The 13617-nt window shown below is 44.0% G+C and overlaps 1 pseudogene; it reads right to left on the bottom strand.

Moving 5' to 3' along the window:
- Positions 1–10671: 10671 nt before the first annotated feature.
- Positions 10672–12608, bottom strand: LOC100612245 (uracil-DNA glycosylase-like; annotated as a pseudogene).
- Between the last annotated feature and the right edge of the window lie 1009 nt (positions 12609–13617).

The following is a 13617-nucleotide window of genomic DNA, read 5'->3' as shown; positions in this document are numbered from 1 at the left end:
CCTATTCATGACTCTAGAGCCACACTGCCTCATTGCATCCTTGAAATCCACCATGCTGATTTCTGCCTCAGAACATTTGCATAAGCCATTGTCTTTGCTTAAAATGCCTGAAATATTCTTCTCCTGAGTCTTTGTTTAGCTGACTCTATCTTGTCAATTCAGGTGTCTGCTATAATGCTCCCTTGGCAAAGAGACCTTCCCTGACTATTCAATAGAAAGCAATGCCCTCTTCCTTCTCTATGGCATCACTCAGCTTTCATTTCTCCAGAGCACTTAGCACCAACTGAGGTTATCTTGTGTTTCTTTACTTGTTTAGTCTCTTCTCTCCTTGCTTCCCAGAAGGGAACCTTAGAGCAGGAACTTCCTTTGACACGGCCTTGCTGTTTTTGCAGAATCTTCAGCAATGCTGGGCCTTACCTGTTGCTCAATAAATATTTATTGAATCAGCAAATATAAAGCTATATGAATTTAGTAGGTTTATAAATCTCACCCCAAATTAGGAGGAAAGCCTTGTATTTTTAAAAAAATTAGAAAATAGGTTCATAATTCTGAAATACCCTAAGTGTTGTCAACTTAACTAAGTGGTGCTTGTGACACAAAATGCCTTGGAAACACTGATGAAGCTATTGTCCTTCTCCTCAGGAAAAAAAAAATGTATATATATTTTCTTGTATATCCACAAAGTATGATGCGTGCAATTTCAAGATTTCTTCCCCCAGGTTGAGAAGCCCTACTTTAAAGACTATGTGAAAACCATTTGTAAATGGCACCAAGTTAGCAGGCAAATGAGTGTTGCAGGAGTAACTGCATGTAATTTTCCCCTTGTATGGTCTACACCCATTTAAACAGCTCTGGCTAAATGGGAGCCACCTCATGGAGCAAGAAAAACAGGGTCAGGCAAGCAGGAGGCCTTAAGAGGTCATCTACTCTAACCTCTTGCTGGGCATGACTGCTCGTCCAAACATCTCCAACGGGCTCAATGATCTTATCAATGGCCTCTTGGCCTCAGTTAACCTCTCTAAAGAGATAGTAGCCCCATCTAATATAATTTATCTTTAAACACATCAGTCTCCTGCATTTGACTATAAATTCATTGAAGACAGGTTTACCTAAGAGTCTCTGGTGCTGAGTTAGCACAAAACTTCAATGTTTGCAAAGCAGATACTAAGTACCAGGCATTGGGCTCAGAACCTTACACTAATAAACTGTTTTAAATTTTAAAAACTTAATACTTTTCACAATCCTAAGAGATATAACCTATCATTTATTTGCCCATGTGTTTATTATTTTACTTTCTTTACTGGAATGTAGGTTTCTTTGGAATTGTCAGTTACAAGTGAATCCAGTAAATATAGCTGAATAAGTGAGTGAATGAATGAATGAATGATGACTCCATGCAGAAGAGAACAAAAAGATAAGAAAGCTCTTTCACTCTTAAGGCAGACAAATAGTGAGCAAAGAAGAACTATAAATAAACAGGTAAATATTTTATTTCCAACTGTATTAAATGCTCTAAAGAAAGATTTCTTTCCTCTAAACTAAAACTTGTCAATGAGCTTGAGAGTGGCTTGTGGCAGGGGGATGCTGTCTGGGATAAGCAGTCTGGGAGCTCTCTCTGAGGAAGGGGCATTGAAGCCTAGATCGAGTGGTGAGAAAGATGTAGCAATAAGAAGATTCCAGAGAATAAGGTTCCAGATGGAGAGAACAGCAGGTGCAAAGGCCCTGAAGTGGGTGCTTGGCGTGGCGAAGGAGCAAAAAGAAGGCCATTGTGCCTAGAGCTAACAGGTTCCACTGAGAGCTCTGATGAGAAGTTTGGGGACACTGGCAGGGGCTGTATCATGCAGTATAAGAACGTTGGGTTTTATTCTGAATAAAGTCACAGAATAGCTTTAAATAGGGGGTTGACCCAACATTTTAAAAGATCACTCTGGCTTCTGTCTGGAGAATGAACTGTAGGGGACAGAGAGCCCCAGGGCATAAACAAAGGGATGCAGACTGGCTGGAAGGCTGGTGGAAGGATGGCTCCCATGAGCCAGGGGACCTAAGGCCTAATCTCAGCCTTGTCCTGACCACTTGCAGGATGGGTGTCGCTCTACTACCTGGGCCTCCATTTTCCCACTTATAAAATAAAAGGTCTCATGGGGCTATCTATTGCTGCTTTTTCTTTTCTTTTCTTTTCTTTCCTTTTCTTTTCTTTCCTTCTTTCCTTCCTTCCTTCTTTTCTTTTCTTTCTTTCTTTCTTTCTTTCTTTTTCTTTCTTTCTTTCCTTCTTTCTTTTTTTAATGGAGTCTTGCTCTGTCACCCAGGCTGGAATGCGGTGGCACAATCTCAGCTCACTGCAACCTCCACCTCCTGGGTTCAAGCTATTCTCCTGTCTCAGCCTCCTGAATAGCTGGGACTACAGGTGCATACCACCACGCCCAGTTACTATTATAATTATTTTTTGTATTTTTAATAGAGACGTGGTTTCACCATGTTGGCCAGGATTGTCTCAATCTCCTGACCTCGTGATCTGCCCGCCTTAGCCCCCAAAGTGCTGGGATTATAGGCGTGAACCACTGCACCTGGCCTATTGCTGCTATTTCAACCATGACATTATTAAACTTCTGAATCTTAGTCTTGTCTTTGTCATTTGGATTCAGAGACAAATCTAAAGACAGCAGATCTGCCCTCTGCCTACCTGAACCTTCCAGAGACAGCCCCGCTAACACACAGGTAACAAAGCTCAGGCCAGCGATATGAGGCTCTGTGGCAGGGGCTGGCTGACAGAAGCCAAGCACACGCTACCTACGTGCTTCATGAGAGGGGACAACCCCTACTCGATTCTGCTCCTTAGGCAAAGCCAAAAACAGACCGCACCCTGCTTTTAAAACAGCGACTCATCAGGAAGACTCTGATGGGGCTTCGTTTCTTGTTTTGCTCTTTGATCCCCAAAAGGAACACATGGCCACCCCTCGGAGCTCATCCCAGTGTCTCCTCTTGGAAGGAAGATGTGCTCCTTGAAGGCCAGCATTCCAAATGCAGCAATGCTTTGGTTTGACAAAGAGAAAAGGGGTTTGACCTGGTTGGATATTGAATCTGGCTCTCTCCCTCCCTCCCACCTCCCCGCCTTTCCTTTTATCTCCCAAAGTGGTCCTCTCCGGGCTGATGGGAGAGGGCGTGCGCTGTGCTGGGGGTCACATTGCCTCCCCTCCCGACTTCCTCAGCCCCCGCGTCCCTCGCACACTTGCTTGTGCAGCTGCTGTGTGTAAATTCCTCACATACATCTCCGGCTGGCCAGTTTATTTTTACAAACAATAAATAGGACGACATTCCTATGGTGTCTCTCTCTGGACAGCCTAGTTTACAGAGCTAAAGAGACAGTGATGGAAGATTGGTGGGGTTTATACAGATGGTGGTCCGCATGTCGTAAATCTCATAAACACGGAGTGAGGGTTTTTTTTTTTTCCTAAGAAACACAAACAACAACAACTCACTCCCCCACCCCCTTTTCTCTCTTTCCCCCAAGATCACAAGACATTATCAAGGCCTGCAAATCATGACCAGATGATATTAAGTTGCTTCAATAACACTCTGGATCCCTTCCGGTGTGCTATTTTTCTTCATTAGAAATGATAGCCCAAGTGCACCAAGTCCTCTTTCCCTCTCCTCAAAATTTATAGATCACAGCCTCTAAACTAATTGTTACTTGCACACTAGGCCGCAAGCTGTTTGTGCATGGAGCAATTACCTCCAAGGCCTTGATGAAAGACATGGGGGAGGCAGGAGGGTGAGGAAAATGAAACACTCAGGCAGGGTCGCCAGGGTGCCCTGACATTGTGGATAAAGTGAGTGAGAAGTTCCCTTATCCATCACCGACCCTTGTTCAAAGCTTGAGATGTGACATGTACCTGGTGCGAGCTGCTGACTTCATGACATTATGAACCAAGCCCCTTCCAGACCAACATCTCCCTAGGAAAGAGAAGCATATGCCCAGATTCTCTGTCTTAACCTCCCAGATTATGGCACTTCCTATAGCTCAGAAAGTCATTGACTTCCCTGTGAATAAGCAAAGCAAGAGATTGGGTTGCCTGTGGCTACGCTGTCCAGGTGGTTCTCAGGATCTGGGTAGCAAAGCTAAGTGTGCACTCACTGGATGACTGCCAGGTGCTGTCCCTGTGACAGCATCATCCCACCTCAAGCTGGGTTCTCTTCCCCTAGGCAAAGCAAAATCTGAAGGCCTGGGGTCAGAATTAGAGATGCTGTCTGATCGCTGCCTTTTGTAGACAGAGAAACAGAGGCTCACAGGCAGGCCGACATCACATGGCAAGCTAGTGCCAGAGCCAGGTCCCTTGACTCCATACTCAGGTCTGTTACTGTCTGGCAACATTGATGCCCTGGGAAATCATGCCATTTGGAGGTAGAGTTCTCATTCAAATGCCATGCAAGAAATAGCCCCAACTGATCCCACTAAGGATGATTACCAAAGAGTCACAGCACATCACCAGTCATAGTCCAGCAGAAAGAAAATTCTTATTTAGTGGGGTTCGCAAAGTGAGATGTCTTTCCCAGGTACCGAAGGAGGAGAAACGCGTTATTTTGGCACACAATCAGGCTTGGTCAATCAAGCCTTCAAGATCAGCCCATAATATGAGGACGTTGTTAGTGCGCCATCTGTAACTCCCCAGCACCCACCATTCTTGTGTCCTGCCAGAACCTGGGACTGTGCATGAGAGATGCTCAGCCCTCATAAAGCTGAACAGAAATGCCAATGAGTGAACACTCTGGGAGCAGCACTCTACCAAAGAAGGAAAGAGGCGGTGAATAAATACCCCGGCTTCCTCCTCCCTCAAAGGGAACAACTCCAAGACATGGACTCTGGGTCTCCCAGGGTTCCCCAGTGGGATTGAACCCTGACATTCACAGGCGTATGCTGCTCCTTAGCACAAGATTTAGTGGATGCCTTCCCTGCCCCACTTTATCTCCCCACTGCCCTGCCAGCAATTCCGGAGATCACTGTCTAAATAAATTGCTCGCTTGCAAATCCTTGTCTCAGAGTCCACTTCTGGGGAAACCAAACCCAAGATACTTACCAGTGTCTTCTCTCTTTGTGAAGAACATTGAGGTCTATTGAATGTCTCCCTTTAAAAAAAAGTGGGGTTTTTTTTGTTTTTTTTTTAAGACAGAGTCTTGCTCTGTTGCCAGGCTAGAGTGCAGTGGCGTGATCTCGGCTCACTGCAACCTCCGTCCCCCGGGTTCATGCGATTCCCCTGCCCCAGCCTCCCTAGTAGCTGGGACCACAGGCACCCACCACCATGCCTGGCTAATTTTTTGTATTTTAGTAGAGAAGGGGTTTCACCATGTTGGCCAGGATGGTCTCAATCTCCTGACCTCATGATCCGCCCGCCTGGGCCTCCCAAAGTGCTGGGATTATAGGCATGAGCCACTGTCCCCGGCCAAAAATGTATTTTCTTTACCAGAATGTTTAATTAAGGATATTTTAAACAAAGATAAAAAAATAAAGATTCTTATTCTATTAAAAATCAGAAAATCTGGTATCCACGCATGGCAGTTCTGAGCAGGAGCTGGAAGCAGCCACCACTTTTAGAGAAGCCTGTTCTCTCCTCTTCCCTATGGTCCCCACCAGGTCCAGCTTTGTTCTTTCAGGTCAGTTTCCTGTCCCTATAGGCAATTGGTTTTTTGAACTGAAGATTTCTATTTCATCGTAGGCATTTTCTAAAGAGCTGTAGACAACAGATCAAGCATTTTTCTTGCATTCCGTTTAATTTCTTCCTGAAATCTAATAGAGAAACTCCCCAAGATTTGGGCAACTATGCTTCTTTTTATTCTTTTTAATTTCAGATTTTTATGATAGTTGCTCTCTATTTTTACAGCAGAAGAGATTTCCCTGATCTGCAGTCATCTGCATAAGCTCCCTGCACTTTATTCACGTTCAACAGGAAACCAGACCAATGAGATTCCCTGTTGCCTTCAGTTCATGGTGGGCTCCTGCGTAGCCCACTTGAATGGTTTTGATGTTTCCCTTGAGGAGATGAACTCTCAAAAATAATTCCCATCCTCCTCCTTCCCCAAACCCTACCACTATTACTATTCATGAGTTATTTTTCTTTTTGTGTGGAGGAGTCCTTTGTACCCCTCAAAGACTTCTCAAATTGCATTAATTCACTTTTTTTTCATATCAAAGTACTACATGGTACCATTGTCAGCCTCATAATATAACCAACTATAATAAAACAAATCTAAATATGTGTTTAAAAGAGCATGTGTGACCTACTGTGGTAGTGAGGTATAACATTTGAATTCTGTCACCTTAGAAAATTAGAGGTTTACCTGAAAAATGCCATCACTTCTGTTCCATGGAATTGAACTTTTGCCAGTATCCTTTTGCTATGGCTGTGAAAGGGTCAATGTGTAGGATAAGGGAGAAATTCATTCCATTGTCCAGGTAACGTGCCTAAATATCTCTAAAAGCCAGACATTAGAAAACTTCATTTTTTTTTTTTTTTTTTTTTTTTTTTTGCTTCATCTCTGATTTTTCACCAACTAAAGAAGGGCAGACCATTGAATGTAAGTGACTTTGAGAAGTTTGTGTTCTTAGGACAACTGAGTCATTGGCCCCCATGACTTCCTTGTTCCTCTTCTGGGTTTGGCCTTGTGTGAACAGGTGGCAACAAGGTCTTAAAATTACCAGTGCACACACTTCTGTCCCAAATCTGCTTTGTAGCAGAAGCTCCGAGCTTGGAATCCACAGCAGCCTGGCCGCTCCAGCCAACAAGAGGAAGCGATGCAGCAAAACACAGGGTCAGAGAGTGGAGGTACTCTTAGGTTATTTTCCAGGTAAACATCCTATAAATAGGGAGAGTCAAGATGCCACAGCAGGCGGTCCCAGCATGGAATATAAAGCATAGGTGTGGCATGGAGCCCCACTGGAGGGACCAGCACAGCCTAAGGAGAAACCTCAGAACATCAGAACTAGAGCTGTGAATGGAACTCAGGTATAGGGCTTTCTCATGGGGGCAAAGAAGGAGGCCATGTCAACATGCCAGGGAGTCTCATCCCAAGCAAGGTTCTGCCTCTCCTCTACTTAACCCCCTCAAAGGCTCCCTGTTGCTCTCAAGATAAAGCCTAAACCCCCAAACAGAGCTTTTCAAGACCACTGGTCTGGTTGGCCTCACAGAACTTCATTTGTTCCTCATTGTCTGTCCACAGGCTCTCTGACTGCTGGGCTGGGCCTTGACTAAGCTGGTGGGGGGATTGGAGATCAACCAGACCTGGTGCCTGCCCTCAAGAAGCTCACTGTTCAGTAGGGAGACAGACAGGGGACAAACAGTTTACAGAGCTACCTCATAAGTGTTGTGAGGATTCAGAGATGACAAAAAGAAAGGGGTGATCAGCTCATTTGGGGACGGGAAGGAAGGCCTTCAAATCAAAGATCTTCAAGACTGAGGAGCAGTTCACTGAGGGCAGGAGGAGGGGAAGGAAAACAGTCCAGCAGAGAGAATGGCTTGAACACAGACGGAGAGGCTCAACGCTGCTTGGGACATGAGGACTTCAGTGAGACGGGAGGTCACAAGGGATGTCTGGGGGACTACAGGGACGTCTTGGTTCCTGGGCCAAAACTCAAGTTTCCATGCTGAGTTACGGGGACCACCTGAAGGTCACCTGTGCTTGGAGGCTTCCTGAGTCTGTCAGTACTGTGTAGGCTATGTGTGGCACATCCTCCCCCAAGAGACATGAATGATTGGCTCACGTTCCCAGAAAATCGAGTGGGTATCATGGCTCCAGAGCCCTTTGTCCATCTCTGGTGTCCTCATTCCTCCTTTTGCCTTTGTTTTTCAGCCAAGTTTTCCCAAGTGATGACAAAGATGGCCATGGGGATCTTATAGAGATCTAGATAGAGTTTCCCTTCCCTATTAGTTTCCATGAAATCTCAAGGGAAATAGCCTCATTGGCCCCAGCTGTGCCACATCCTCATTTCTGGACCAATTGCTGTGGCCAAGGAGATGTAGCATTTTCATAAGCCAGACCCAGGTCATGGCTAATTCCTATAGCCCTGGGTAGGGTCAGTTTCCCCTGCTCCCGTGATGATTGTGAATAGAGTGTTGGCACCCCAGGAGAAATGAGGGTGTTTTTGCCAAAATGGACAGTGAATGCAGGGCAGGTAAAAGCCAGAGCTATTTCCCATACAACTCTGAACCGAGCCCCTTACCCACCAGATGTGCAGCTTATGCAGAGAACAACATCCCTCTTGCCAAGATGATAGCTGCCTTGACTTTGATGTTCCTCAGTTTCCACACTTAACGTCAGCTCTTCTGCCAGGGCTGCATACTTGTTTGTTTTGTCTGGACAGATTTTTGTGATGCTTCTGCTGCAGGAAACAGCTACATCAATAAGGTCCGCTGTTTTGTTAGCTTTATCAAGGAGCAGGAGCAGAATGTCTGCTCTGGTGAGCTTCTTTTGTGTCTGCAGCTATCTCAGAATAGCTATTTTCCAACATATTCTTTTTCTCTATGCTATTTTCTTTACCCAAGCCCACTTTCAAACAATTAATTGGTGAGCTTTGTGGCAATATTCTTGTACCTATTAGAATTTCATCCTGCAATCCAAGGTGGTTTAAGACTTCTGTATTTCCTAGCAATTAGATTTTGCTTATCAAGCAAGTGGGTTCAAGAGCAATGACATTGCACTGTGTTTATGAAAACAGGTCTTCAAAGCACGAAAAATGACATGTTATGTTACTCCTGCTGTTGCTATGGCTACTTTGCCTGCATAATATTGACTAAGGAGATATCAGAAAATCTGCTAAAGAGCAGAGATCTCTGTATCTTTCTTCCCTCCCTTTCTCCTTCTTTCAGCAAAGACTTACTGAGCAACTATTACACCCCAGGCACCAGACATACAGTAATATTTCTAAAATTCCCCTAATATTATATATAACTATAACTATAATAATATAGCATCTTGTCTAAATATACATCTACAATGTAATATAAATATACAAAATAGATAAATATTTATATATAAATAAATTATAAATATATATTTGATCTATGACATATGTATCAGTGCTTATTATTTGACAGGCACTGTTCTAAGAACTCTGCACATAAAAACTCTTTTAATCTTTTTTTCATTTTCTTAACAATCTATCTTCTTTTTCTTTCTTTTTAGTTTATAATTTTAAATTTCCTGAGTACATAGTAGGTGTATATATTTTTGGGGTACTTAATATAATACGATAAATACATTTTATAGATGAAGAAATTAAGGCAATAAGCTATCAAATGACTTTCCTAATATCATACAACTAGTTATTAGAAGAGAAAGGACCTTAACCTAGGCCTCAGAATCACTACACTATTCAATAGCAGACAAATCTTCAAAATCAAAAACAAACAAACTAACAAAAAGAATCATTACATTGTGCTACTAATCCATTTGTGGAATATCACATGAAAAATAATTACAAATTATGGTTAATATGATGATGGATAAGTTTTAGGATCTTATAAGGAGCTCAGTCTTGTTCAATGACTATAGTGAGGGAAGGCATCTCTGAGGAAGGGATGTAGCAGCTGAAATTTGAGGATGAGTTGGAAGTAAGTGGTGTTGGGAGGACAGAGAGAAGATCAAAGGCAGGTGTCAGGCAGAGGGACAGTAGGTATGCACCTGCCCCAAAACCCAAATGGAGCCTAGTAGACTCTGTGCCTGGAAGCAAAACCTGTAGAGATGGTGTAGTTAGGTTAGAAACAGTAAGGTCATGCTTTGTGAGTTTTTTAATTTCTGGTAGGCAGAAAATGGCCCCCAAAGTGTCTGTAAATATATTACCTCATGTGGCAAAGGGACTTCACTATGTGATTAAAGGTACCGTGGACCTTGACAGGTGAGAGTATGCAGTTGCACCCAGTTTAATCACCTAAGTCCTTAAAATCAGAGACTTTTTCAGTCATGGTCACAGAGAAAAATGTGACTACAAAAAAGAGTCAGGAAGAAGTGACTTTGATGGCTTTGAAGATGAAGACATGGAACAGAGCCAAGGAAGAGGGTGTCCTCTAGAAGCTGGAAATATAACCAAGTATAATAAGAAACAAAGCCAAACATGTATTTTAAAAAAACATGTATGACATAATGTAGTAGTTAGGTATAGTTAGGTTGAGTTCTGTCAACTTAGAAAGTTAGATGTTTGCCTGACAAAATGACATCACTTCTGTTCCATGGAATGGAACCCTTGGAAAAGGAAGGAAACAGCTTTCTCCTATAGAGCCTCCAGAAAGAAATGAAGCTCTGAGAACATCTTGTTTGTAGCCCACTGAGACCAGGTCAGACTTCTGACTCCAGAACCGTAAGATAATAAATTCGTGCTGCGTTAAACTAAGTTTGTGGTCATTTGTGACAGCAGCAATAGGAAATCACCACACGTCATAAAAAACTATTGATGGCTTTGAGCAGAGGAACAGCACTATCCAAAAATTTTTTTGAAACTTCAACAATCGTTTATTACCAAACTTGTGCAAGGTTAACGCTTTCACCTGGAGAACAGCAAAAATGACATCTCTAACAAGATCAAGGGTGGAAAGTGCAAACCCAATGAAGACTGTCTCTTAAAACAAGCATTAAGAAAAAATGCATTATCTGCATAAGCATTGTTTTAAAAACTAAAACTTCCCAGTGTGGCAGAAAAAATATCCCAAAGTGATTTCAGTCCACGAAAAACAGCATTTGGCAGTCCGTGCTGCCTTAAAAACCCCAACTTAGAATAACCCTAGGAGAAAATCATCCTTCCTCCATTAAAAAAAATCCCTTTTTTCCTTGTCCTTGTTCAGATTCCATGAAACACTCAAAGAATAACAGGATGAACAACACCCAGCCCACTTCTCTCATTCCCTATCTCTTAAGGCTCACACTCAGGACTATTCCTTAGGAACCTTCACTTCTACTACAATCAGAAAATTGATCCTTAATTTCTGGGCCAGAGTTCTAGAAACGCAAAAAACATTCTCCTGCTTCCTTCAAGGAGAAGCCTGAGGGATCCTTGAAATATCAAGGGGACGGTGCATCTGGCTGCAACTGGAATGCCTGCTGGGTTGGGCCCAGGGGATCCCTTTTTCAGCAAAATCACCCCAACACCTTATTACTGAAAGTCTAACCCACCAGGCAAAACCAAGGAACAGCATGCACCGAACTACAGCTGTACCAAAAAGGTGCACCTCTCCAACATTTAACCATAAAGATAAGGGTGGTGAGGAGAGCCGAGTGAGTATTTGACCTCATCTGTCTTCCGAGAAGCTTGCATATTTTAGGCCAAAGCCATGACGCAGAGAAAGACATTTGGCCAAAGGGTTGTCTTTGCTGTATCTGTCTGGATAAAGCTGCCATTTCTGGGCATCCTGGTTCAAGGCTGCTTTATGGAAGCTTTGCTCCCTTATGCAGAGTACTTAAGAATTAATGGGGAAATTTTCCATTCGCCTTCATAACTGGCAAATACTTCAACAGCAGCTTCTCAAAAACCACCAATGGAGAAAGACCACCCCTTAGGTTGAGGATCACAGCTCCTTCCAGTCGATGGACTTCTTGCCGGACTTCTGAGACAGCTCATTGGTTTTAGAAAAGTGTCTACATCCGGTCGGGTCTGGTGGCTCACACCTGTAATCCTAGCACTTTGGGAGGTGAACGTGGGCAGATCACTTGAGGTCAGGAGTTCAAAACCAGCTTGGTCATCATGGTGAAACCCGGTCTTTACTAAAAATACAAAAAATTAACTGGGCATGGTGGTGCACACCTGTAATCCCAGCTACTCGGGAGGCTGAGGCAGTAGAATCACTTGAACCTGGGAGGTGGAGGTTGCAGTGAGCCGAGATTGTGCCAATGCACTTCAGCCTGGGTGAAAGAGCAAGACTCCATTTCAAAAAAAAAGAAAGAAAGAAAAGTGTCTACATCCAAAGAACCTCTATATGCAGACAACAGGGAGGGATGAGCCAGCTGCAGAATGTGGTGCTGTTTCCTATCCATGGCACTGCCCTTCTTCTGAGCATAAGAGCCCCAGAGCAAGAAGACAAGCCAGATCGAGTTCTGATTTAGCCAGGACACAACTGCGTCAGTGAGTTGCTCCCAGCCTCTCTCCTTATGAGAACTGGCTTGATGGGCCAGAATAGTGAGACAGCATTGAGTAAAAGAACCCCTTGTTTGGCCCACCCAGATAAATCTCCATGCTGAAGGTGAGCAAAACCATCTATGTCTGCAGACAACAATTTTTAAACACTTTCTGAGCTGGGTGGAGGTGGAACATGTCTTTGTACGTGAAAGCAGAGCCTGTGAGCTTGACTGGGTCCATGATATGGATCCTGTCTGGGAATTAGAACCTTCCCATCTCTCATGTCACACATATGGGTCTAGGTGAAAACTTGGTGTGGGGGTGAATAAACAATGTAATGTCTGCTTTATTCTGCACAAATCTCATTACTTTTATAAAATACTTTTCCCTGAACTGCACTGAGGTACTTCTTCCAGCTCTCACTAAAACCCATGGGTAGTTGTGGACCATGAGTCTGTGTTGGCCCATGAGTCTGGGAAGTGCCCTGGTCTTCCTCCTTTAGATGTGAACCAACTGCTCAGTGCTCAGCAGTGAGGAGAACAGCATGCTGGGCTCATCCTGCCTGGCCCTGGCTTTCTTGATGGGGTGGGCCTCTGCATCTCAGTTCTCTTAAGCTACAGCCACCACTCCAGTCCCCAGGTCAGCTGGCTTGGGACTGTGGGAAAGAGACTTCCCAGCCAGACTGGGAGAAAGGAAGCAGTAGACTATCTTCTGGCTATTCATCCCAGAGCTGAGGAGGGAGCAAATACACAGCCCAGGGACCCACGAGGCTTCCACTGGCTGTAGCATTCAGCAATTCAATTTTTTTTTTAATTAGCTGCATATTTGTATCTGGGTCTCACATTATTTCACTGTGATTTGGAGGTTGTGATGGTTTATTTTACGTCATCTTGACTGGGCTAAGGGATGCCCACATAGCTGATGAAACATTATTTCTGGGCATCCCTTAATGTCTGTGCAGGTGTTTCTGGAAGAGATCTGCATTTCGGTTGGTGGACAGCATAAAGCAGATGGCCTTCACCAATGCAGGTGGGTGTCACACAATTCATCAAGGGCCCAGAGAGAGCAAAAAAGCAGAGGAAAGGTGAGTTTGCTCTCTGCTTGAGCCAGAACACCCAACTTCTCCTGCCCTCAGAGGTCAGCACTTCTGGTTCTGGGTCCCGCTCAAATGGGAACTGACACTCTCAGCCCCTCCCCACTCCCACCCTTGTTTCTGAAGCCTGCAGACTTGGGCAAACTGCACCATGAAGTTTCCTGCTTCTCCAGCTTGCCAGTGGCGCAGACGGCAGGCTGTGGGACTTCCCAGCCTCTGTAATCATGTGAGCCAGTTCCTGTACTGGTTCCTTTTCTCTGGAAAACCCTAAGACAGGAGTCAAACATTAGCCACATTTTACTAAGCTGTTGACAAAGTTTTCAATTGGGGTTGGAGAAAACTATTTCTCTACATCACAGGACAAACTGTCCTCATTTCTGTCACTAAACATTCGTATCAATTCCTGCAGTTGTCATCAGCCACTAGCACCAAT

Source organism: Pan troglodytes, chromosome 18 (genome assembly GCF_028858775.2).
Source record: "Pan troglodytes isolate AG18354 chromosome 18, NHGRI_mPanTro3-v2.0_pri, whole genome shotgun sequence".
Classification (NCBI taxonomy): Eukaryota; Metazoa; Chordata; class Mammalia; order Primates; family Hominidae; genus Pan; species Pan troglodytes.
The sequence above is the reverse complement of the archived record's forward strand: the minus strand, read 5'-3'. Positions and strand labels throughout refer to the sequence as shown.